The following is a 25,414-nucleotide window of genomic DNA, read 5'->3' on the forward strand; positions in this document are numbered from 1 at the left end:
ACTAGGTCTGGTATTTCATGTGTAGTAAAAGCATTGGGCTGTTTTGCTAGGGAAGGTCGTTTCCTCTTGGTTCGTATTAAAGAAATATGATACATTTGTTTCAGGCTCCTTAACGCTGCCAAAATGTCTAAGATTAACGTCACAGTTTGACTTTCACTGTCCTCCTTCTCTCCTAGGCTTTGTTACGTCTCTGCTGCTGTTTCTTCTTCTTCCAGTCGTTTCTTTCTTTTTTCCTCTGCTTCTTCGCGCTGTTGCTGTTGAAGGAGAAAAGGTTGTTCTGCTTCTTTTTGCTGCTGAAAACATTTATCCAATTCTTCTTCTGTCTCTGTTTAAAATCCTCAGAGTGTGGTAAGGAAGGACAAGGTGGCTAAGGTGCTGGTACCGGAACAAATTCTTGCGAAGAAGAGAGAAAATCCACTAAATCCCAGTTAAAATCGACCTTTTCTGCAAGTAGGACTGTGCTGATTTTTTTAGCCACTGCTATGCCAACGCATTTTGTCTCCACGCTAGGACATCTATATAGGTAATGTGACGTCACAGGCAGCTCTCTTCGGATTGGAAGACAGACTCAGCACTGTGACTGCATTTTGTAAAGCCCATTGGGATTGGTGAAAAAATTCAATCCTTTTTTATCCGCTCTTATACTATAAATAACCGCGGTTTATTTCATTCCCTTCCGTTGTTATATGCACAAGATGTGGACTAACGTTGGATCACATACCCTCGTATCGTCGATGCTGTTCCGTACGGACTTACCCATGTATGTCAGATCATCATGGACAATCATCCGGATCACCGATACGAGCGTTTGGAAACGAAGGCTCTATGTAGAGAGACAAGGCTGTCTTCAGAGAGTCTTCATCTACGGTCCAGAAGTGAGGAGACGTTTGAGGAAGAGAAGGAGACCTATGAGGTGCTTTCTATGTTAACGGAATGGTGTTAACAAAAGAAAAGCGACCCATTTCAGGGCCACTCCATTGCCTCGAAATGATTTGCTATCTTGCCTAAAAAGAATTGTAGTCGATTTTATAATTTAAGTGTGATAGATTGATATTCATCAGTTTATGTATGTTTGATATGTCTATGTCTCTACTGTATTTTTCTCTACCTAGGGTAGCGCGCGTTCAGGTCAGCCCCTTGGCACATTGTTGCCAATGCCCAGTACCGTGACGTCACTCCTGTTCCATTTTATTTTCTCGCCAGACAGTCCAAATAATTTTTTGTCGCTCTATAGTCCCATCCATGTTAAAATACCCCATGTTAAATTCCACTTGTCGCCAGGGTACAACTCACCTAGTTTAACACCGAAGTCCCATTGTCGCTATAGTATCCCACTTCAGTGTTGCTAGCCCTTGTGTTTCTATGGATTACATACCATTGCTTAATAGTCCTAAAATAAAAATAACAATATATCGTATCTCATAAGTTATATTTAAAAAAATACGGGTCTGTCAGTCAGACTAAGACTTATATATACTCATTTTCCTCAAGTGGAGGTAGAGGTACATTACTTAGCATGTCAGATGCTCACACGCCATAAGACTATGCTTTTAATAACAGCTGGTGAAACATATTCAAGCAAACACGCAGTACTTTACTAATGTAGAATAGCTGGTACAGTCATGCTTTGTGTATACAAAGATGAAATTTGAAATGCAGGAATGACAGCAGTTTTATGTTGTTTGAGGTTCTAATTTAGTAGCTGGGTCTGTAAATTTTGTCCTGTGGTCAGTAGGGGAGTGTGGTGTTGAGTGGAATGGAGAGCTTGTTTTTTTATGGTATACGTTGTTGATATAGACAGTGTTTCACCTAACGTTCACTTGAAACTGATAGGGAACCGAAGAAAGTGGCAACAATTTACCGATGTATCAAACGTTTAGATCAGCATCACTTGACCGTTTAAATCAAATCAACCTGCAGGACACTCGGTCAACTCATAATTATTGGAGTAATAATAAATTATAAATTAATGGTAACCTGCACAATACCTCTACTGCAAAGATCTAAAAATACCAACTTTTAGCATTGTGACTAGTAATGATACGTTAGATAACGAAGAATTATTATAGTCGACTTCTCCATCATATAGTATGCTACCATATAATATAAGACTGTACTTGATTTTTAAACATTTTCCTGCCAGTTATTTATATGCAGCAGTAATTGTTGATAACATTTTAATTAATAAAGTCATAAATGTTTTCAATCAATACATAAATTAAATAATTTAAGAGAAATTAATAAATAGCAATCCCCTATTATTTTGTCTTAGGTATAATCTCATCAATATGCATTTCCAACGCTCCATAGTAACCATTTAGACCAAAATATGATGCATCGTATTTTTGGAAAACAATAATTGACCTAATTACACGTTTTTGCTATACAAAATAGTTCAATCATTAAATTTGTGACCATGCAATATTAAATGGTGGACCCCCTCTCCTTTAGCTTCTCTGTACTGCATAACAAACTTTAATGGATATGCTATGTATAACAATCTCTAATGGAAATACTATGTACAGTGTAACAAACTCTAATGGAAATGCTATGTACATATAACAAACTCTAATAGTAATGCATTGTTCAGAATAACAGACTTTAATGGAAATGCATTGTACAATATAACAAACTCAAATGGAAATGCTCTGTAACGTAGATTAATCTCTAATGGAAAGGATATGTACACTACGCACAGACTCTAATGGAAACGCTAGTTCTGTCAAAAGCTGTTTGTATCTCCGACAGCGGTGTACAAAACGTGACCTGTGGCCTTTTAATCTAATTTCTTTAAGTACCTTCCGTGTATCGAGGAGAACTTACAACAATAGTTTCAATCCAATCAAATTGCATGACACTCAATAAAGTTATAATCATTGGAGTTAGAATAAATTAGAAATTAAGGCTTAACCTGTACACTACGTTTCCTCAAAAGATCTAAAACTACACAATTTCAGCATTGTGACTTATAGTAGTCATATGGTAGATAACAGCAAATGCATGCATGTGTGCATGAACTTTGCAACACTGTGTTTGCTTCATGGGATGTGTGATTTTTGATGTATACAATGTATGGATGTGTTCATGGACCTGGCAACACTGTATTTACTTCATGGGGTGTGTGATGTTTTATGTTATAATGCATGGATGTGTGCATGGACCTGGCAACACTGTGTTTGCTTCATGGGATGTGTGATTTTTGATGTATATAATGCACGGATGTGTGCATGGACCTGGCAACACTGTGTTTGCTTCATGGGATGTGTGAATTTTGATGCATATAATGCACGGATGTGTGCATGGACCTGGCAACACTGTGTTTGCTTCATGGGATGTGTGATTTTTGATGTATATAATGCATGGATGTGTGCATGAACCTGGCAACACTGTGTTTGCTTCATGGGGTGTGTGATTTTTAAGTATATAATGCATGGATGTGTGCATGGACCTGGCAACACTGTGTTTGCTTCATGGGATGTGTGATTTTTAAGTATATAATGCATGGATGTGTGCATGGACCTGGCAACACTGTGTTTGTTTCATGGGGTGTGTGATGTTTCATGTATATAATACATGGATGTGTGCATGAACCTGGGCAACACAATATGCCTGTTGCAGAAAATTTAGAGTGACGGCTTAAAGTTACACAATCGAATTAAAAGAGTTCACGTCTCACGTTGCAGCAGAGAAAAAAAAAATATCCACAGTAATAAAGGAATTGAAGCTACAACGCCAAGCTCAAGATCTTTAGCGTTTGGGACTATTCATTTTCACTACTGATTGAAGTCGTCACCTGCACAATCAAATTAGTCCAAACTCTGAGAACCAATTGAACACGCCAAAGATCCAACAAAGATATTGATATGATCGATAGGAAAAGCCAGTCTTGGCCTGTTACACATTCACCAACAAAGGTAGCGGTCGGCGCAATGTTTTATCGTGTAGCAATTTCGCAGTATCAAATGAAGTATCGTTTAAATTAACAACCATCAAAATAATGTGTATTTAGCCTGTGCTGTCGTAATGACTGGAACTTGGTCAGCGCAGAACTTTACTGTACAATTGAAAAGACTATGGGAGACAACTAAAATAATAGAAAAAAGAAGAAATAATTTTGCAGGTAGCAGATATTTCCAAAGAGTATGTGTGTGTTGCTTCTAAGTGGAAAAAGTTTCAGTATTTGATTAAACCTCGCTATACATTGAGAATATATGCTCCAGTCTTTCATACATTCTCGTGCTTCAATGAGATTTCCGGGTTGGAAACTACATTAACGATTATCATCATCAAACAAATTTTGACGTTATTACTATTATCACAAGATTCCTAAGAGTAATGGTTGCTTAACTTCCAGACCTTGCTTTGCAGAAATAAATAATCAGCTCATTAATTTCCTTCCAAGCTAGCATTGTTCATTCCAGCCTGCTATAAGCAACATCTCCATTCCAAAAACAGAACATTGCTTGTTAATTGTTGATAATGTGCATCACCGGTGGACATCTGGTTTCAAGAAATAGCTAAAAGTCACCTTTGTCCAGAAAATGTGTCTTTGTGTCCAAGTTGTCGACTTTAGTGATTGCTTTCAAAGACATAAAAAGGAACACTAAAAGTATTAAAGGACGAGCAAAATAAAAATAAATAGAAAAATGAAGAATGTGAATTGTGTAAATTTGTTTGCGTTGCGTATTAGCAAAAGACACAAATTCACACTAATACTTTATGTGCGGCTCATGGCAATTATGACAACTGTATTCAGGAGTCTTTATTATGTCACTGTCCAAGCTGCAGCTTGATCCAGAAGGACACAAAAAAGGAATCCTTCAGATGAGATCGACATATGTCTTGAGGTCCTTGAAAATATGTGTTATATGGTTGCATTAAACTCTTGTTTGTTATGTACCTCTAGCATACGTTCACATGACACTATCCTTACTTGGAAGTAACCACCAGATCAATAGATTGATTTGACTAATTTTCATATTAATTTGTTTAGTAAGTCACACGATGATATTCTAGAGCCTTGGAAAGGTTTGCTGATGGGTCATGCAATTATAAGGCAAGAGAGACTATGCCAGTCTGAAAATAGGATCTCATCAGTGTTTGGCTGTTGGTTGATTGGAGGAAATGATATGCACTTGTGCTTTTAAGAATCATAAAGCCGAGAACGACCGGGTTTCGTGACGTCCATAGAAATAAAGGAAACATTCACATCAAGCCAGACTAACAGAAGTGTTGTTTATTGGTTCGCTAGTGAGATCCAACGTTTATTATACTTACGTAGTGAGAATATATACTACTCTTGCGCATGCATTTAGAAAATCTCTGGTTAGTACTTGCACTTTCATATCAGATTCCAAAACACTTCCAGATAAAATACGATGCATGGTAATTGACCTCTAAACATTACACTATTTTGTGTGCATCAGCTTTATTACTAAATTAATTTCTTACTGAAATCGAAGCAAGAATACTGTTCGAGCTATCCCAGGGTTGGAATCTTTCTTCTTGTTCCCCGTAAAGATTTTTTCAAAATATCTCAGCCGTACCGACCCAAAAATCATTTGTTGGTCCCTTAAATACTCAAGTGACGGTGACTTAAAGTTTTAGCTCAAAGGCATTATGTACTTTACATTATTCATAAAATGCATTCGACTGGTCAGGAGTTATACAGTTAATTTGATCTTTCGTGAATCACCATGACTCGGTAAAATTTGAAACCTCTGTGTCATAATGTCATATCAGGAATGCAAAATTTGAAATCACCGTGCCACAGAGCCATATGAGGAATGTTAAGCTTTCATCATATTTTTCGAGCAACGCACTTGTTTTGGCGACCCTTGTATCTTTAAATATCAGGTTCAGTATAATAGTTTCTATCTTTACTGCTACTGCGTCCTTACTCTATGATTCAGTGTATGAATATTACCATGTCTAGACGATATGATAATGAGGCAGGTGTTCCTGATCTAAAAGGTTGTTCAAAGCTAAAACCTAGTTATTTTTTTTTCCGTTGGCTTAAAATGAACATGAACCTACAACCTAATCGCGAGTTTTATTTCTGAGCAAACTGCCTCGTTCTCTTCTTTTCTTTTCTTGTTATTATTACCAAGGCGTTCGTTGCCGCTTGTGTTGCTGGTGTCTGCTAAATCTGGCTCATTACGAGTATTATGACATTAAATTAAATATATGCTAATAAAAGTTATACTGCCAACGTAATGACATTGAACGTGACTAATTGTTTTAATTTTTGTTCAAACTGGTAATAAGAGCACAAATCACTTGATGAATGTGGAGTGGAGGGGCGAAATTACCAACGTATGATAATGCCAGCTACATTAATTCACCCGATACGTCCATTATTACAGCCTACAAGCCTGGAATTGTTGATATTGTTAAGGCCTTCAACCCTCAACAACGTATATTTTCGTACGATGCAGTATACGTTATGTCGCTACCAAGCCTTAACAATGTTGTTGGAATATTTTCTCTGTTGCGCATGTGCGCGATTTTTAAAACTAAAACATCCGGTTGCGGAAGCTGTGGGTCATTCAATTTTCCTTTGTTCCTGTTATGTAGATCGTGAGTATGGCTTCATTCCCAAACTTATGATAGATTTTGGTCTTGGATTTATTGTGTTGTCTGTTACTGAAGTAATTATAACAAAAGTAATTTGTATCAAATGGAAGAAGTAATTATCTTTGATAGAGATTGCCTGATAATTCATTTTCCGTGATGTTGATTTGTACAATGAAAAATAAATGCTTTGACAAATTACCCTGTATCTGGAGAATTGTAAATGTGCAAAGCCTTATTTATAGGAACAGTTTAGCAAAGCTGAATTTTGTTGTAGCAGGTTGCTCAATATTGGTTTAGACAAGATGCAATAGCGAGAGCGTTGTGTTTAAGTCAGTTGTGAGCAGGTGTGAATACAACTCCTGAAAAAGAACTGTTTTTTTTGACGTAATTATTCTTCGTTTTTATCACTTTAATAAATCCATTTTATTTGTTAGTGCCACAATTTTGGAATGGTTTGTGCTTTTTTATAGTGGAAACATTATTTCATGGCGTTGCATTAAATGCAAATATTTGTCATTGAATCCATTTAACAGTAGATAAAAATGTTTGTGTCTTTTTTTATGAAGGAAAATGGTGTTCTCATGGGATCGAAAGCCAGCCAAGAGAAAATATATATTTGTTCAAAACAAGTCAGTTAGGGTAAAGTATGAGAGAATTTCACCAACTTCTAGTGGAGAACAAGTCCCAGTGGCCATAGATGAAACAAGTGGATCTCTTCCAAAGGCAATATCTGCATCTGGGTCCATAGCTGTAAACTCAGAACATGTAGATAAACAATCAGAAGAGGCAGTTTTTTTTCTCAGGTAAATTACAGTCTGTCCCTAGTTTAAGATCCTAATGCAGAGTCCTTGCAAAAGAACATGTTCTTATTTACAAAAATACCTTCCTATAAGATTTGATAGAATGTTTCCTGATATTTACCGTGTCTTTCTTTAATTGACATCTCAGTCATTCAGTACATAATAAATGCATATCTGACAAATGTCTTTAATTGGCAAATACTTCCAGAAAAGCAATAAAATTAGAACAGCCAAAATAGGCATAATTACAGAAGAATAAAATTACAGTGGTTACAGCCTAAATATACTACAAAAGCAAATTTATTTCTAGCATTTTTTCTGTCTCATACATGTATGCGCTTATTTACATTGATTTTACATGTGACTGCAATATATGTATCATATGATGTATAATCTGTGTTATTTTTCTCAAATTAATCAACAACAAATAAAGTGCTTACAAATCTTGCAGATGCCTTAGATGAAACAACAGTCACCTACCGAGAGAAGAAGAAAAAAAAAGACCAGAAAAATGGGCAGCTCTTACTGATGAATTGGTTGAAGTTGGCACAGCAGTGTTGTTTACAACACCTCACAGTCAGTGCATTTGTTGTACGCAAAGTCCCGATCAGATTTTTCGTTGCATGGACTGTGGCACATCAGCCGTGTACTGCAGAGAATGCCTTAACATTTGTCATAGTCTGCCACATTTGCACGTGTTTGAAGTGTTTAAAGTAAGCTGTTATTAATTTGTTAAGTGCAAGTTTTGTTAGCATCAATTTGTATTGTTTCGTATGAATTGAAATTGTTGTCTGTATATTTTACATCTTCAAGATGTTGATATACAGTCCAGGTTATCTTTTTATTAATTACCTTGTTAATCCTCAGATGATCTAGTCAGTTTATGAAAACAGATTTTCACCCAGGGAGTATAACATGGTGCAACATTTATATATTAATGTGATTTTTTCATTCTTTTTATTTTCTTTTATATTATTTTTCTTCACTAGTTATATTAATAGTATTAATTTTATTTACAAAAGATTTTTTTATTGTATAGAGATTATGCCACAGGAGGGAATATATATTTTTCAAATGAGAAGTAACCAGCATTTTCTTGTTTTTCAGAATGGTACATTTGTTTGTGTGGACACAGATACACCAGTGTGGAGAAGGCCAGATAACCATGAATGTCAAACCATCTATTGTCAGCAGATTGTAGTAATGGATGAACATGGTTGGTATACATTTATCCTCTTTATTATATACTAATTAAAAATGGTCCATTATAATTTCTAAACAGAAATTTACAAACTACTTCTGGGGGCCCAAGTGGCCGAGTGGTCTAAAGCACTCTCCGTTACGGATCACTGTCATCTCACCTCTGCCTGCGTGTGTTCAAGTCTCGGATACAGCCAATGTCGGTATGTGAGAAAGCTTGCCAGTAGCTTCTCGTTGGTCGGTGGTTCTTTCCGGGGTTTTCCTGGGTTCTTCCTCCACCATTAATACTGGCCTCCATGTATAGCCTATCGTGTGCTGAAAACTGGCATTAAACACTACAAGAACAACAACAACAACAACAACAAACCGCTTCTGATAAATCACCTAACTTGTTTGACCAAATTTGAGGAAGAAAACCATCCTGGAATGGTTACATTTCAGATTGGTACTTATGATAAGAAATTTGTATCTGATATGTACATCACTACTACATGTGGAAACAAAATTCAATTCTTCCTGCAAACTGGTCAGCCATGTTAAAAAATTTAAGAGGAAACCTTTCTCATTATTAGGCTTCTTAAGTCTGCACTAATGATACTAATCAGCCACTGATAATGACTTTGCTGCTTTCAGGTAATGTTCTTTTGCTACACCTTCATTTTTCCAATAAGCATTTTTCTTTTAACAGGCAGACAGCACAAGCGTATCATTGAATTATGTGGGTGCGAGTCTGCGGCAGTTACAATGATCCGTAGTTATCTCTGGCCTTCCTCACCTAAGAATCCCATTTTAGGTTTCCACATAGGACTTCTTGAGTGGATGACAGCGCTGTTGCTGGAATGTCATGTGTCTACCAAAGGTTTCTGTGAAGCTTTAAAGGCCAAATTGTCCAAGCATCATAAAGGATTGGTTGATTCAGAAGTAATGCATTCAGTTCTTGTCTTTTTCATAATTATTCCATTTTTGTGTTTATATTCTTTCTTGAAAACAGTTGTTAAATATTTATATATATAATGAAGAATTATTACTTTAGTGGTTTGTAAATTCATGTTTTTGTAATGAGTTCTGTTGTTTCCAGCGAAAATTAGTTTTTTTTTGTGGTTTTCAATTTGTGGCATGTAGCAACTGTACATCGACATAACATTTAGATTTTACAGAATATTCTTACAAGTTTCCAGTTTACCCAGATTTTATAACCCATGCTTTTTGCCATAATTAGCACACTGGGGTTTTTGAATATTTGACAGACTTGGTCACATTATCCTGTGAAAGCATTTACACATAGTGTATGGATATATAATTTGGTGTTCTACATTTCCAAAGCTGTTGTATTCTGCTCATTGGTTCAGTTTCACATAATGTGATTTGATCAGGTGAGTCTGTTTAAAATAGAAATAACTGAAGACCTGCATCCTGTTTCTAAAATAAATATTTCTGATAATTTTGATTTTGTTGCATATTTGTAAATGTTGTTTTCTAATCCACATGCTTTACAATGATACTAATACCCTTTGCCTGTCCGTTTTTGGGGCCCCAGGTGGCCAAATGGTCTAATTCACTCTCCATTACAGATCACTGCAATCTCACCCCTGTCTGCGTGGGTTTGAGTCAGTGGCTCAGCAAATGTGGGTATGTGAGAAAGCTTGCCAGTAGCTTCCCATCGGTCGATGGCTCTTTGGGTTTTTTTCCGTTTCTTCCTCCACCAGTTATACTGGCTGCCATGTATAGCCTATCTGGTGCTGAGAAATGGCGTTAAACCCCACAACAACAATAACTACTGTCTGTTTTGTTGATCTACCTATCAACAGACTTTTTTCTCTTCAAAACTGCTGGGTGACATTTCACAAAACTTAGTATGTTTTATGATCTTTTCCACAAAGTAAATATCATTTCAAAGAAGGTTCGAGTTTTGCAATCACCCCGTGGGAAAGACAAAAAATGTTCTGTCACAAAAATTGGAATTCGATTTGCATTGTTATGTCAATTTTCATAATATTTAGGTATAGATTATGTTATAGCAGTAAGATGCACCATCTGTGTGACACATATTCCATTCCATTTTTTAGGGTAATCACAATGTCCTGTTTTAAAATGGACAAAGAAAAAAACTGTATCCATGATAAACAAAATTCTGAAAGTTAGTAGCTATTTGGCAAAGGATCCAGTATGTATATTTTAGCTATCTCTGTTGGCCACATCGCCTTATCTTTTATCAAACAGTTGAAACAAGCTTTTATATGAAGTTTTGTGTTTACAAGATTCAGTTTCATGTGCAGTTGACACATTAAACCAAGAAATATATTTAGATGCTTTCATTTATTAAATCCTGTTGAAATTTTGGGAGGGAAGTGTTAGGACCAAAAAATTCCATCTCTACAGGAAATGTCAGTTTACTTATGTGCTATGAGTTATCAGTAATATTTATTATATAAAAATATAAAGTTTAAAATGAATCAAACTTGTTATTTATATTCTTGTTTTTTTGTTGTTTATTTTCCAGTTTAAAGACGTTTATAAAATTTTAATGAATGAATGCCTGGTGCAGTATCGAAATTTTAGGTACATGATCAGTCACCCTATACATCTTTGTGAAGAAATTGATTCTGGAACCAAGTGCCCAGCATGCTTTGAGGTAACAACTGCTTTAAGAAGCCAATGGATGAATGTATATATATATATATATATATATATATATATATATATATATATATATATATATATATATATATATATATATATATATATATATATATATATATATAACATTATTCCTAGTATTGTAGACTGCAGTTTCTCATTATGTTTGTATATATCATCTGACAGGTATATAAATTTCCTTTGGATACAGTAAGATATGCAAACAGCTCTTTTATGCATAAAAAATACAGTTTCCTAGTTGATATATAAATCTAAATTTATGCAAAATATTAAGCATGCACATTTCCATCTGGCACTTGTTATTTGATGTTGTTCATTGTACAGTCTGATAGAAGTCTTCATTGCATGTCAGCTCTGACATTGAAAGTTAACTGTTGTATGATATTGATTTATTTGTTCATATATTGATGGGTATAAGGAATTGGATTTTTAAATAAGTCAACAATGATAGGCTTTTTGTAACATAATTTTGACCAGACAGATGTACCACAACATTTCTTATAACTCATTTTCAATTTCATTTTCAGAACCCACACAAGATTATTTCTTTTGATGCAGATTTCCAGTTGGTCAGAAAGATTTCATCCGGAGCTGAGGCATCAAAGCCTAGACATGATGGTCATTTCTTTCTTGATCAGGATGAAGTTGATAAATTCATGGGGCTACTCCACAGAAAAGACAAAGAATATGCAGGTAAAAGGCAGTTCACAATGTAAGAAGAGTTTTAACTACTTGATTCTATACTTTATGTACTATTTTCCTCAATTCAAGACAGTTTCATTAATTTACTCATATTTTTGTGAAGCTATTATCTTTTTAGATGCTTTTTGTTTACTCTTGCCTGCCTAGTGCATCAGATGACAGATACATTAATTTATTACCACATCCCCATCCACTACAGATGGTTACCATAATAAGTACCATGTATGCTTAATTTCCACCTAATAGTTTAGAAGGTCATATATATGCAGTTTTGGAGACAGAATGATAGTTTACATGCAGCTAATGCTTGAGTGAAAATCTTGTAGATCATGAGTCTTATAACAACTTCTATTCTCGTGCATTAGCATTTAATAATTTATCATCTAGCTGTTTTGCATAAAGATGAAGGATTCTGATCGAAGTTTATTAAGTCACTGCATACTTACTATTAAATTTTGCCTCACCTTCTGGACTCTTGATGTAGTTATTTTATTTTGCAAGTTTCAGTTTGTTTATTTCAGGAATGTGAGTTTCAAGCTGGCAGTGCCCTAAGATCCAAAGCAAAGAACAAGAAACTTGATGAAACTGCTCTGTTTGGTTTTGCCTGTCGTCATGAATTCCCACACTATTTTCTCAACCTGAAACATGGTGAAAGGTATGCAATTTTTTTAATCAAAAGTCTTAATAATTTAATATCCACAATATCATTTGGGTAAATATTTGTCGTGCAAAGTTTTATTTTCCCTTTTTTGAAAATTGGTTAATGAGTTAATAAAGTTTCTCTCCTCAAGGAATGTAACTGAATTAAAGATTTTTTACACAGTTGAATGAAATATCTTTATGGCTCAGTTATTTCAATCAATTTTACGTTTATTCATAATTGGTCGATTACAATATTGTAATGATTTATTTGTTTTGAACAGCATTGAGATTCATTAATAGTAACTTATTGCTACTGGCAAACAGTCCTTTTGCAACTAAAGTTTGGTATACTTATACAATAGATTTTTTTTCTTAATATGATCTTGTATGTTTGAATTTCAATTTTATTACAGAATTGGTTATTCAGCGTACCTGCTTGAAAAATTAATTGCAGAAAACAAGGACAGTCAAATGCACATATTGTATGATATAGCTTGTCTCCTGGAAACCCACCTGAAGGTACATGTCTGCCCTGTCTATTATGTGGGTGAATTTCTCCTGACCTGGTTGTGTATGTGGCCATGTCGTATTTCATGCAGTAATTCAGCAATTTTGCTGTTTTGATTCTCTCTCATTTCCTGATTGTTGTACAATACACATCTTCCTTTAATCATTTTGATGTATTAATTAAAAACACTTCTTGTTTATAATTAATTTTAGATTGGGTATTTGATGTCAGATAATCTATCAAGAGATTGAGGTGTGAAGCATAGCTGACACTTCATTACCACTTTGTGAAAGTGTTGTCATTTTGTTTTTGGCGTCACTGTTATTTATGTGTTCAATAATTTCTATGATAGTGTTGTTTCTAATCATTTTCAGCTTGCGATTTTGTTCTTCAGGTGCATTCTTTTAGCATGGCTATCATTGCGATATTGTAACATTTTTTGTAATTTAATTTCATTGTTTACTTTTAGAAAAAAGAACGTACTGATCTGTTGGATGCAGTGAAATTAGTTATCCCAATATTTCATTGCTATGGACACAAAATGGCTTGCCAGGTTTGTTTTCCTTTTACCAGTAAAAACATAATGAAATATATCTTCATATGCCTTTTGAAATGTTTTTAATTGTTGATTGCTCCAATATCAAATGCCTGTCTTTTTTAATGAAAATTTTATATGATATGTAGACGGTGTATGCACCAAAGTTGTAATGACAAAAGAAATCTTCTTGCTACTGGCATTTTTAAAAATGTTGCAGTTTGTTTCAGATAACTGTATTTTAAAGATCACGAAAAACTTTATTTAAGATCAGTTTTAATTAAATGGCATTTGTAATTACTGCAGTTCTCAAGAATCTGCATTCACTTTATTAACAAATTCTTTTGAAAGAACATTACCATGTAAAGCGAATACAAAACCTTGTGTATTAATGTTTCAGATTTTTTTTTTAAATTCAGTTTTGTCATGTACATTTTCCCCATTTTTGTAGGTTTTGTACAACCCAAGGCGAACACCTGGATTAGGACTGACTGATGGGGAGTGCTTGGAGCGCCTCTGGGCATACTAAGGGAAATTTAAAAGCATTTCCAAGGAGATGACTCCAGAAAATGGTGTTGATCTGCTTGTTGATGGCCTTATGCATTATGGAGATAAAATTAAAAAAAACGAGGTACATTTAGTCTCTGCATATGCAGTTTTTGAAAGTAAGAAAATATGTCATTACCATCTAATTGTGCCATTAACAGATTAGGTTTTATCAAACATAATGTTAATTATATTTAAAATTCCTTGCCATCTTTTTGTTGTATTAATGTATACATACATTAAGACCTGTTCTAACATGCAAATCCTGGTGTGAATAGATTTGACTGGTTGAAAATTAATATAGTACATCTAGATAAAAATACAGATTTCACATTAATTACAGAAATTATATACACAAACACACACAGTAATTATCATCTTACTGATTTTCAGGCAAAACCTTTGCATAGAGGTTGCAGAAAGCAGAAGCTCTGAAAGTCAACACCAACAGAATGCTTCAAGAAACTCTGGGAAATATTTCCGGTTTTTTTAATCATTAATTCTTTCTTTATGTATATTTTGAACCATCAGTCTACTTTTTTTTTAATTAAGATTTTCAACTTGTGCTTGTTTTTGTCTTTTGATATATTATTTTCAGTAGAACTTCCATGCATGTTAGCCTGTAACAACTTTGCTGGCATTTGTTAAAATGATGCCGACCTGATAAAATCATGAACTAACAAATGAATAACATAATTTCACTGATCACAAGAAATGCACACAATATTAACATACAACATATGCAAATCTTAATAGCTTACAAAATTATGATTCAATTTTCAATAAAATGTCATTTATAATAAAAAATAATTTGTCAATCACTGGAAATATTTACAAGAAGATATCAGGGTTAAATTAAAAAAAAATATGTAATAACAAGAGGGCAATTCATTTTCCAAATATCCGATGGGTTACTGGATGCAAGGAATATGTTTTAACTGCCTTTAATATCACAAATAACAGTAGCTGGGAAGGTGAAAAGATTTTCAAGATGGCCACCATGGCAGCTGTACTGGATGTCAGAGGAATACAATTTAGAAGTTTAAGACCAATGGGTATTTTTGAATGAGTAGGTGTAGTTTCATAGCAAAAATAGCACACAATATTACTAACAAATGAAAACCATAACTTCCACAAGTTGAATGCAATTTTCAATAACTTAACAAATATAATAATAACAGGGTTAGAAGTGAAATCGAATTTTAAAATTTTAGGTTATTATTAAGCTTTTTCTTCAAAGTTTCAAAAGTATTTTTCAGGTTTAAAAAAACATTTTAGTTTTGTTATCTATTTAGGTTTCCGCCAGTTTCTTTGTGATTTTGTTAGGTTTCTAAGGTCAAATGAAAATTTAGGTTTTTCAAGGTTTTTGAGGTCCACTTCTAACACTGTAATAAATTATTTGTCCAGCACTGATAATATTTTCAATAAGATCAAAATGATTAAAATAAATTAATAAACTGGTTGGAGAAGAATGCATTTTCCAGAAAACTGTTCATGCTGTTGAGAAGGCATATCAATAAGATTCTCAAGGTTGTCACCATGGCAGCCATATTACATGTATGTCTGAAGGGCAAACTAGACCTTGCGACAAATAAGTGTACAGTTTCAGCAACCCTTCCAGTTTGTTAGAAGATGAAGCAATAACAAATTAGCACTAATGGCTGGACAGATAACAGGTTATTGCATAAGCATTTATCAGTAATATATGACCTAAAGAGCTAAAAATCGTGTAAACTTATTACAAGATGTTAATATACACTCCTAAAGCAATTCTTACATGTTGAGGGTTCCATAACCTCTAACACTGAACTTGTATCCTCTGAATCAGTGAGGTCCATCAAAAGCTCAGCTTCAACTGTAAATAAATTTTAAAACTGAAACAAGTACAAAACAATTATCAGACAGTAAAACAATGAACTGCTTTATTTTTGTTATAAAAATTGTTGAAACTTATAGAAAATCATGATTTGATTTCTCTAGTGTAAGAATAAAGAAAACATTTTGTTATTTTTACAAACAATGGTGCAAATGTATTCAAAATTTACAATAGTGAAGACAATATAGGGGTCCCTGTATTAATACTTGATTTCACCTGCATAAGGTGGCATAATAGCAATAAAGAGTAATCTAAAGATGACATATTGCACTTTCCCAATTTATTTTAAGAATCCAACTGAAAGCACGCTGTATCATCACTCAATATGTATACTAACAAGTTATATACTACTTATGTTACACTTTATTTCCATGGTAACAAAATATAATGAATGCAGTATCAATAGGAAGTGTACACAGCTTGGTTGATAAGTGTACCAAGTCTGTCTGAAATACTGTACCTAGAATGGTTTAAGAGTTTTGCTCTGGAAATGAAATTGTTTTTGGACAGACACAGTGATGGTTTTATTTCTCCATCTCACACTGAAAAGTGAAAAACAGATAAAGAAAGTTTTCTTGCTTGCCCAAAAGTTATTTCCATTCCAGACGGTGATCGAAACAGACATTTTACCCTCCTTGATAAAATAAAATAAAATGACCTCATGATAATGCTGGCCATTATATAATACACATATGGTTCCCATTAAATTGGATTTTAACTTTGTTATTGATATTTTGTTTTTAACTTGACTTGATGTTGGACTGCTCCGATGGCCCAGTGGTTAGAGCGTCTGTCTTGGATGAAGGATGTCATGGGTTTGAACACCAGCTGAGTCCTACCAAAAGACTTATAAAAATTGTTCCTTGCAGCTGCCTTGCTTGGTGCGGAGAACTAAGAGGGTAGTGTTAGGACTGGTTGGCCTGGTGTTGAGATAATGTGACTTAGTGGGAAATGATGCCACATGTCTGCAGCATGATGCCCCAGTGCTGGATCGCAAAAACTGTCACACTGCAGACATCATAGAGATATGACTCAGATTATTAAAGCAACGTTAAAAATCTAAATCACACATACACACACATCTGATGTTGTTTCTGGCTTAAGAGAAACCTGTTATAATGTTGTTTTTAATTCTTTGACACCAAATTTTTGTGCTGGGTATAACAAAAAATTTGGAGCATGAATATCAAGTCCTATTGTGATGATGTGGTTGAATGATTATCCTAAAAAATGAATATACATAATGCATCAGGGACATGCATACATTTATCAATAATTCTGAATTGAAATCATTACTGTTATTATTTAAAAAAGCAATCTCAAGAATGTCAGACAGACTGAGACTTTAAAAAAATGTTTGTGCCAATAAAGAACCTATTGGAATAACAATTATTAAACGACTGGGCTGTTTATAAAAAGAATGCAGCTAAAATGTATTGCATGTTAATCCAAAGAAAGAGTCATTATAATACAATGATAAACTCATTAAGTCGTCTACATATGCATATAAACATGCATATTAATTTCAATTTGGCCAAGAGCTACCCAGCAAACAAGTGATGGATGATTGGCCAGTAGCAGATACCATGATACAGTGCAATGGGAGCATAAAAATGGAATGAGACCTTTGTCAGGAAAGTACCTGGATTGGGAACAAAGGCCTTTTGCTTTCCCTTATCTTCCAGTGACTCTTGTATTACATTTGGAACACCATTATGATCTGAAGTAAAACAAATTTCATTAAGTTTTCTTTTGTTATTAAGTGATACTGCTTTTTAAAAAAGAAAATGTGCAAGGAAATAACTTGTTAAAAGAACTGCTATTAAGCATACTACATGAGTAACAAGACTTTTTATTTACAAAAGGCAGCCAAAATGTATTGCATGCAAGTCCAAAAGAAAGAAGGCAGAGTCATTCCAATGCAATGATAAACTCATCATCTACATATGCATAGAAACATGCCTACTAATCTCAGTTTGGCTGAGAGCTACCCAGCTAACGAATTATAGATGAATGGCCAGTAGAAAATAAAATGCAATGGGAAGGTAAAAATGAAATGACCATTCTTAAGAAAGTACCTAGATTGGGAACAAAGGCAGTTTGGTTTCCCTCATCTTCCAATGAATCTTGAATTGCATTTGGAATTTCAACCTGATCTGCAAGAAAACAAAATTTGTTAAGTTTCCTGATGCAACTAAGCGATGCTTCTTTTACTATTTTGTCATCAGCATTCCACTACCACCAGGTAAATTCTGTCACACAAGGATTGTGTAACATATATACAGATGGCGTAATTCCAAGATCAAAATACACCCCCCCCCCAACGGTTCAGAATTCATGTAAAAAAGCTTACAAATATGATTACGTTGGCTATCAATATAAAGAGGGCTACTAAAATCTAAATGCATAACTAAATTAGTTTCTGAGAAAACTATTACAAAATGGTTTTCACCAAATAATGCTTAATTTAAAAGTATGCCAAAATGGATACAGAAATGCAAGGGCCTAAATTACATATTACTTTGTTATGCATATGAACATGCTGTACACGTTTAATTTACAGCTTTAAGTTGCTTCAAAATCTGGTCAGTAAATCTTTATATGAATACAAACATAAAAAAATCCCTGCAACTGTGTTGGATATGTCAAGAAAGAGCTTCAAATGCATGTACAAGTAAAACATAAATGTAATCAGATGGACGTTAGAACTGATCATCACTGAGAAAGCAATCTACCATTATCATGATATTAGGTACATAAATTACTGCTTTACCTGGTTAAGTGTATGAATTCTAATATAAAATATGCACAATAATCTAAGGCATATATATATATTCACAGATCAGCTTTTTCATGCTGTGAACACACCAAAAAATACGTCATAATATAAATTACCTTGATTCAGATGGCAAGGCTCATTTGATGATGTTCTTGTGACTACTTTACTTGTCCTTTAAAAAAGAAATTATAAAGAAGTGAATAACTAACCCTAACAGACTTTTTGTAAGCTAAAGTAAAAACTTTTAAAATAAAAAAAACAAACATAAACACAATCTAAAATGATTGTACATGTAAAAGAAACACTGGTGAATCTACATATATATGTATTTAAACTGTATGGTCATAAAATCTTCATTGTACAGACAGCTTATAATCCAAAACAACAAACACTATGCTTCTCTGTTTGGCAGAGATTTACTCTTGATTCTCAGTTTGTCCCACTGCAGAGTGAATTACAAATTTATGATGTACTGTCCACATGTAACCTTAAATTGTTTCTTTAGATTGCAACTCTCTGACTTTGATCATTTTTGAGTAGTTTCAATGGCCAATTACCTTGTGACGGAAAATTCCAAACTGTCTCTTGCATTAATTATTTCTTTTAGAGCTGGAAGGCCCATACAGCTTGGGTCCCTGGCACACAAAAAAAAAATACAACTGAGACACAATCTTGGAGAGTTAAAAAACAATTCATGATCATACAATTACTTCAATGAACAAGAATTTTGCAGGATGTCTTGCATTCAAGGCTGGTGAATAATGTACAATACTTAATCAAAAGCTGAGTGGCTCTCTTTTGATTTTCAGATTCTGTAATATGAAGGGTTTACTAGTCATTCATACAATAAAATAATATTTTTACAAAGATTTTGTATTTCTTAAGGTAACATAGTTCTTTTGAAGGATTATGTGTTTATTCCTGCTTTTTCCCTTCCCAAATGTTTTTGCAATTGTTTAACAAATAATCGTTATTCTGTAACTTTTTATCCTAAAATAAAGCATGGATTGTGATGCCATGTCCTTTTATCCCATTACATGCATGAAAAAATCAAACTAATAAGAAATTCAAAGGAATTATATATTTGCTACCCAACTTGATACAGAGATGACCTCTCTGCTTGAGGGTCACTGTAAGAGTGCAAGTAAGGGTGCATACATTACGAAATGAACTCCTTCTTTATACTACATTCCAAGTATAACAGCCAGCCATCCCTGGATCTGGGACTTTTACCATATGCATAAACTTGAATGAAACCATTAACCAATGTTGCTGTTGTACCCATTGGTGGAATGAGTATATTCTGTGCTTTTCCTATATGCATTTGTTTTATCCAATGTCGCATTAGCTTTTTAAAAAACTCAAAAGATGGTAAAAACTTGATACATAGTATCATCATCATAAAGTACCTAATATAACTTGATACATCACATCAGCATCATCATATGAACCTAATGCAGCACCTAATACATGGCAACAGAATTTGATAAATGATATCAGCAAAGTAATATATTACTCATAATGAATATAAAGTCTACAGAGAAAGGAAGAAATAACACTTACCTAAATTTAACACCATTAGGCAAGTTCTTAATCTCTACCTGGTACAAGTTATCTTTTATTGTCTTTTACGGCACTTTATCCTTTCCTGTTGCCTTGGCTGAAAAAGTTATTGTCACTTAATGACAGACATTTTTTCATAGTAATTGTATGTAAAACATGAAGTTTTACAATGAAATTTCAGATATTGAAACTTATAATTGCATTTAATAAATATTTATTACCTATAATAAAAGGTTTTCACTTGAAGACTTCATCTTTATGTGGGTAATGGATTTAACATTCATCAGTCACACCTTGATAACAAACATTTTGTGAATGTAAGATAAACATTCATTTACCATGCATCAAACTTATTAGAAAATTGAAACATGATATGACATTTGGCAGTTGAACAATTCATGAAGATAAACTGAATGGGTTTTTCAATTGCAAATATGGAGGATACAAGGATACATATTACTGAAGATGGGGAAAATGCTATCATGGTTAACTGACAGTTCAGTAAACATAAATTTTCCCTGCCATACAAATGATGACTGTTACTATACAAGGCATTCATATTTCTTTCTCTTTATCTAAATAAATGTAAGTGATGACGAAAATGAAATTTGTAACAAATATTACCCCAGCAGTCATTAAAGATCTGTCGTACTTGTGACACATATTTTTTCTTGACTTCATCAACCGCTGGTGATAAAGTTGTCTGTGAATCTTAAAAAATTAAACTGAAGCCTCAATTGCATATTCAGACAATAAATATTCATGTCATTCAAGATTTTAAAAGCCTTCACATGATTTGGCAAACAAAATGCCATCAACAATGAATGGACATGGATCTTAAATCCAGTGTGTAAAATAATTTTGTACAATACTGTAATTGGCAGAAAAACTCAGTTACATATAAATACAAAATATGCTAGCCAAATTCATGTTGAATATGTTGATTTGTTTCTTTACTATTCTTAATTAATTTTGTTCACGTGTGAATGTGTAAAGCAGTGTAATCTATGTTTATTTTCTGGCAATTACATGTATAAAAAAGCTTTCATAAAAAGATTGTCACTTTCCATTTTGAACTAGTAGCATTTCAAACAATAGCTGGACCTAGTCTAAAGGTAGTGGACACCATTTTGAACATAACAAATGCAAATAAGCAAGCCAGTAAATAAAGCAGCTATGTATTGATATATTTAAACTAATTGACAAATTTATTACATGTAATGCAATTTTGGCTAAATGATCGTGACACTATTAACCTGCCTAAAAGCTAACAATGTAATGTAAAACTTGGCCTAGAAACAATTATTTTCTGCCACTGAAAAATTGTCATAAAATGATATAAAAGTGATTAGTTATACAAACCCATCATGCTGGTTACAAACTGATTTTCCATTCAACAGTCTGAAAAAACTGGTAGGCCCTTGTGTTACCGAATACACCAACACGTCTAGTACAGTCAGTAAACAGACCACCAATATTTCCACCCATGTCATTAAGAGCTTCACACTGAAAATACATGATAACAAAGTCCCTCAAAAAAATGATGCTTTACTGGGCAAATAGAATTTTCAGGAATTCAAGATAAAACTATTTCTTTCTATAAACTGTGAAGTCTTGAAACTATCTCTGGTGTTACTGTTATTCAGTGCTAAGAAGATTATCAAATTAGCTGCTGTGAACACTTTGGATTTCAGATTGACATCATTTCCATTTAGACCAAGCAGACATCATTGAAAGTCTTCTGGTGAAAAGCCCCCATTTCAACATTACCAGTAATTAAAGGGGAATGAGGACAACACGATTTTCAAGACAGCCATCATGCCAGCCATATAGGATATACCATTGGCAAGATCTGCATTTTCAGGAATATCTAGTTAGCAAAAGAGGTCTTTTGGTGAAATCCCCATATTGATATAGCCATCCATATGGCCTCCATGGTGGACAGATTGAGAACTAGTTTGCATCGTTATCATTAGTACCAACCTAACACATTACCAATCGTTAATATGAAAACCCTCCATGTTCAAATTACTTTCTATTTAAAAGTAGGAATGACAAGATATCATTGTAGAAATATTGGACTCGATAACAGCACCATTTAAATTTCGGACCAATAAGACATTATACGAAGTCTTTTGGTGAAAGCACAATGTTGATATGACCAGCCATCTAAGCTCTTTTAGTCTCTGATCTGACCAGTAGAGCTAAAAACCAAAGTAAAAGCACAAAGAAGTAAAAGAAAGAAAGAAATCACAGACAAGTAAAAGTAAGAAAGAAATGGAGAGGCCGAAAAAATGGGAGAGAATGTATTAGCAAGCAAACTCTGCCAGCTAAATGGCAAACAAAGATTTACAAAATAATGACAACCTCAGCATCAAAATAAAAATGAAAACCAATGAGTAAAAAGTATTTAAACAAATCAGTTCTAAATGAACCTCAAGCCTAATCATCAGTGAAATTAGCTTGTTAAAACTGCATTTTATTAAAAATAGAAATGAAGGAATCTATAATATTTACATTGTTATCTGAAACACTACAGTAGTACATTTTATAAATCAATGTTTGTTAGATGCAGGTTCTCTTCCTCCAGGTTGAAGTATTCACAGGATCTGAAAGATGACCTCATATATGACTTCATGCTAACTGAACAGACATAGCTTCATACTGAATCAAGAAACATGACTTACCGACTGACTAATCAGTTTTAGGTGGTGCCTTATGAATTTTGGGGTGCCCACAGATGTTGACGAATTTTGCCTCTGTTCCTCAGCAGTTTGCTGATATTGGGCCTTTTCTGAAGCAGGCAGATGCTTCCATTCATTTGCCCACTGAACAAAAGTAGTTCCTGAGGATGATGGCTCTTTAAACAAATATAGATAATAATATAAAAGAATTCCGATACTTTCATAAACAAAACTACCCACAAAAAATAATTCAAAAGTGATATAGGCATATAAATTGATGTTTACAATAATAATAAACAAAATTCACTTTACCATGTAGGTATTACTATGTATTAAGAATAACACTATCATTATTTTTCAACACCATTAGCATACATTTACACATATACGTGAATATAATTTAAAGGTGCATTTTAAAAAAAGAACTGCTCAGAGTATACTGCAAAGAGATTAATGAGTCTGGTTATACATGTGCATACACAAGGCTAGAAAAAAATATAAGCAATAATACCTGAATAATAAATTAATAACAGACCATGCCAGAAGAAACAGGTAAAGCAGTACTTTCCACACATTCACTATGTCGCAGCATCAAAAACAAGACAAAAAGCAAAGTGATCAGAAAAAAGAGTTTTAAATTACATTCGTACAAAACAAACAGCCATTAACACCATTACCAGAGTGTATATATCACTAAATCGAAGTTATTTTACCTCTCTGACATCTTAAAAGTACATACTGAAAATAAAAAATAAAATTAGTAATATAACAAGAGTAATAGATTTATGATACTCCTTCATTATATAATATTTGCAAAATGAAGCCATTCAACACAGACGCATTTGCAGTAATTTCTGTACAATACAATTCATTTACTTTCTAAATTTGTCAATAGCGCAATAAGAGTGTTCTCAACACACAACTAATGACCTTTATTTTTATTTCATATACATTTGACAGAATTTAACATCTTTACAGTTTATATTTTATATTCTTGATAATAATGTTCATATTTTGAATGGTTTGTCTTCCTAAACGTATGTGCAAATTCACTCTTAGATCATGTTAAATGTACCTTTAGTTGCCACTGTATAGCCACTATTGTGCTGAGGTGTCATAAGATGTAACATACATACATGCATACATACATACATACATACATCTTAATGAAACATCCCCAAAAGATGATCACTATCTCACCACCAGTGTACTAATAAGTTTACAAGAAGTACATAAATGACCTGCATATGGGCGAACTGATGGACAGACAGGATTATTCAATGTAACATTACCAAGTGGGCCCATGGTAAGGTATCAGAAAAAATCTAAGTTTATGCAGAATAATTAAGCAAATGATGTCAGCATAAGTCAATATATACAGTTTTACCCCACTATAGCACACTCCGTTATTATATGAATTCAGATATAACATGGTCTTATACAGAGTAGGATAAAGATCTAAACATACTTGTGTTAGAATCTGTTAAAAACAGAGCAACACTTTCAAAGGGAATGAAAATAAATTTCCTTTTGCTTCCATTTTTGGAAATAGTGTGGTACAGGACCGGCTTTATCAAAGCTGCACAGAGAAATAAAAAAGTTTGTGACCAATAACATATTTAGCATACCAAGCGATTTTCCCTTGCAAAATATATTGTATCGACTAGGCCCTTTCGACTGTATTGGTTCTGGCTTGGAAGCAGAGCTTGAGACAGCAGGCTGCTGAATGCTGTGTTTCTGTTTTTGCCGCTTGTTTCCAATCCAGTCCTGAAAATAATAAATAACCAGACTGTATGCTATTCATTGTGTCATCAACATTATAAAATTTATCCTAGATAATGAGAGCTTCCACTGACCTGCTGCACTCTATTTCATCATGTTTGTTTCCTGTATAATCTGTCCTTGAGAATAATGATCCTTGATTTTTTGTTGTTGTTGTTGTTGTGTGGTTTAACTCCATTTTTCAGCACACGATAGGCTATACATGGCGTCCAGTATTAATGGTGGAGGAAGAACCCTGGAAAACCCTCGGAAAGAACCACCGACCCATGAGAAGCTAATGGCAAGCTTCTCACATACCCACATTTGCCGAATCCGAGACTCGAACCCACGCAGACTGAGGTGAGGTGGCAGTGATCCGTAACGGAGAGCGCTTTAGACCACTCGGCCATTCAGAGCCCCCTGTGATCCTTGACAATGGGCAATCCATTTTGTACCAACCTCCAGAAACCAAATTGCAAAGCATGTAGCTAGCATATGGTTTTTAGGCAGACTAAAATAAATTCAAAGATGCAATAAAATCATAATTTCCAAGAACGGATGTATTTAAATGATTTACAACTACT

At 33.9% G+C, this 25,414-nt stretch overlaps 1 long non-coding RNA gene and 1 pseudogene across 2 annotated transcripts; one reads left to right on the forward strand and one right to left on the reverse strand.

Annotated features, from left to right (window-relative positions):
* The first annotated feature begins 7,830 nt into the window (after nt 1-7,830).
* LOC149784279 (uncharacterized) lies at nt 7,831-18,721 on the forward strand (annotated as a pseudogene). The gene is made up of 10 exons (XR_016413981.1): nt 7,831-8,089; nt 8,484-8,592; nt 9,265-9,497; nt 11,077-11,208; nt 11,762-11,927; nt 12,438-12,591; nt 12,992-13,103; nt 13,556-13,639; nt 14,073-14,252; nt 18,614-18,721. The product of XR_016413981.1 is annotated as an uncharacterized LOC149784279 (transcript).
* Nucleotides 18,722-21,005: 2,284 nt separating this feature from the next.
* Nucleotides 21,006-24,938, reverse strand: LOC149784280 (uncharacterized). The gene is made up of 5 exons (XR_016414125.1): nt 24,698-24,938; nt 23,783-23,807; nt 23,073-23,245; nt 21,748-21,891; nt 21,006-21,096 (listed from the first exon to the last, which is right to left on the reverse strand). It is a non-coding gene; the product is annotated as an uncharacterized LOC149784280 (long non-coding RNA).
* Between the last annotated feature and the right edge of the window lie 476 nt (nt 24,939-25,414).

This window comes from Sinohyriopsis cumingii, chromosome 14 (assembly GCF_028554795.1).
Source record: "Sinohyriopsis cumingii isolate HCF-2022 chromosome 14, ASM2855479v2, whole genome shotgun sequence".
NCBI classification, from domain to species: Eukaryota; Metazoa; Mollusca; class Bivalvia; order Unionida; family Unionidae; genus Sinohyriopsis; species Sinohyriopsis cumingii.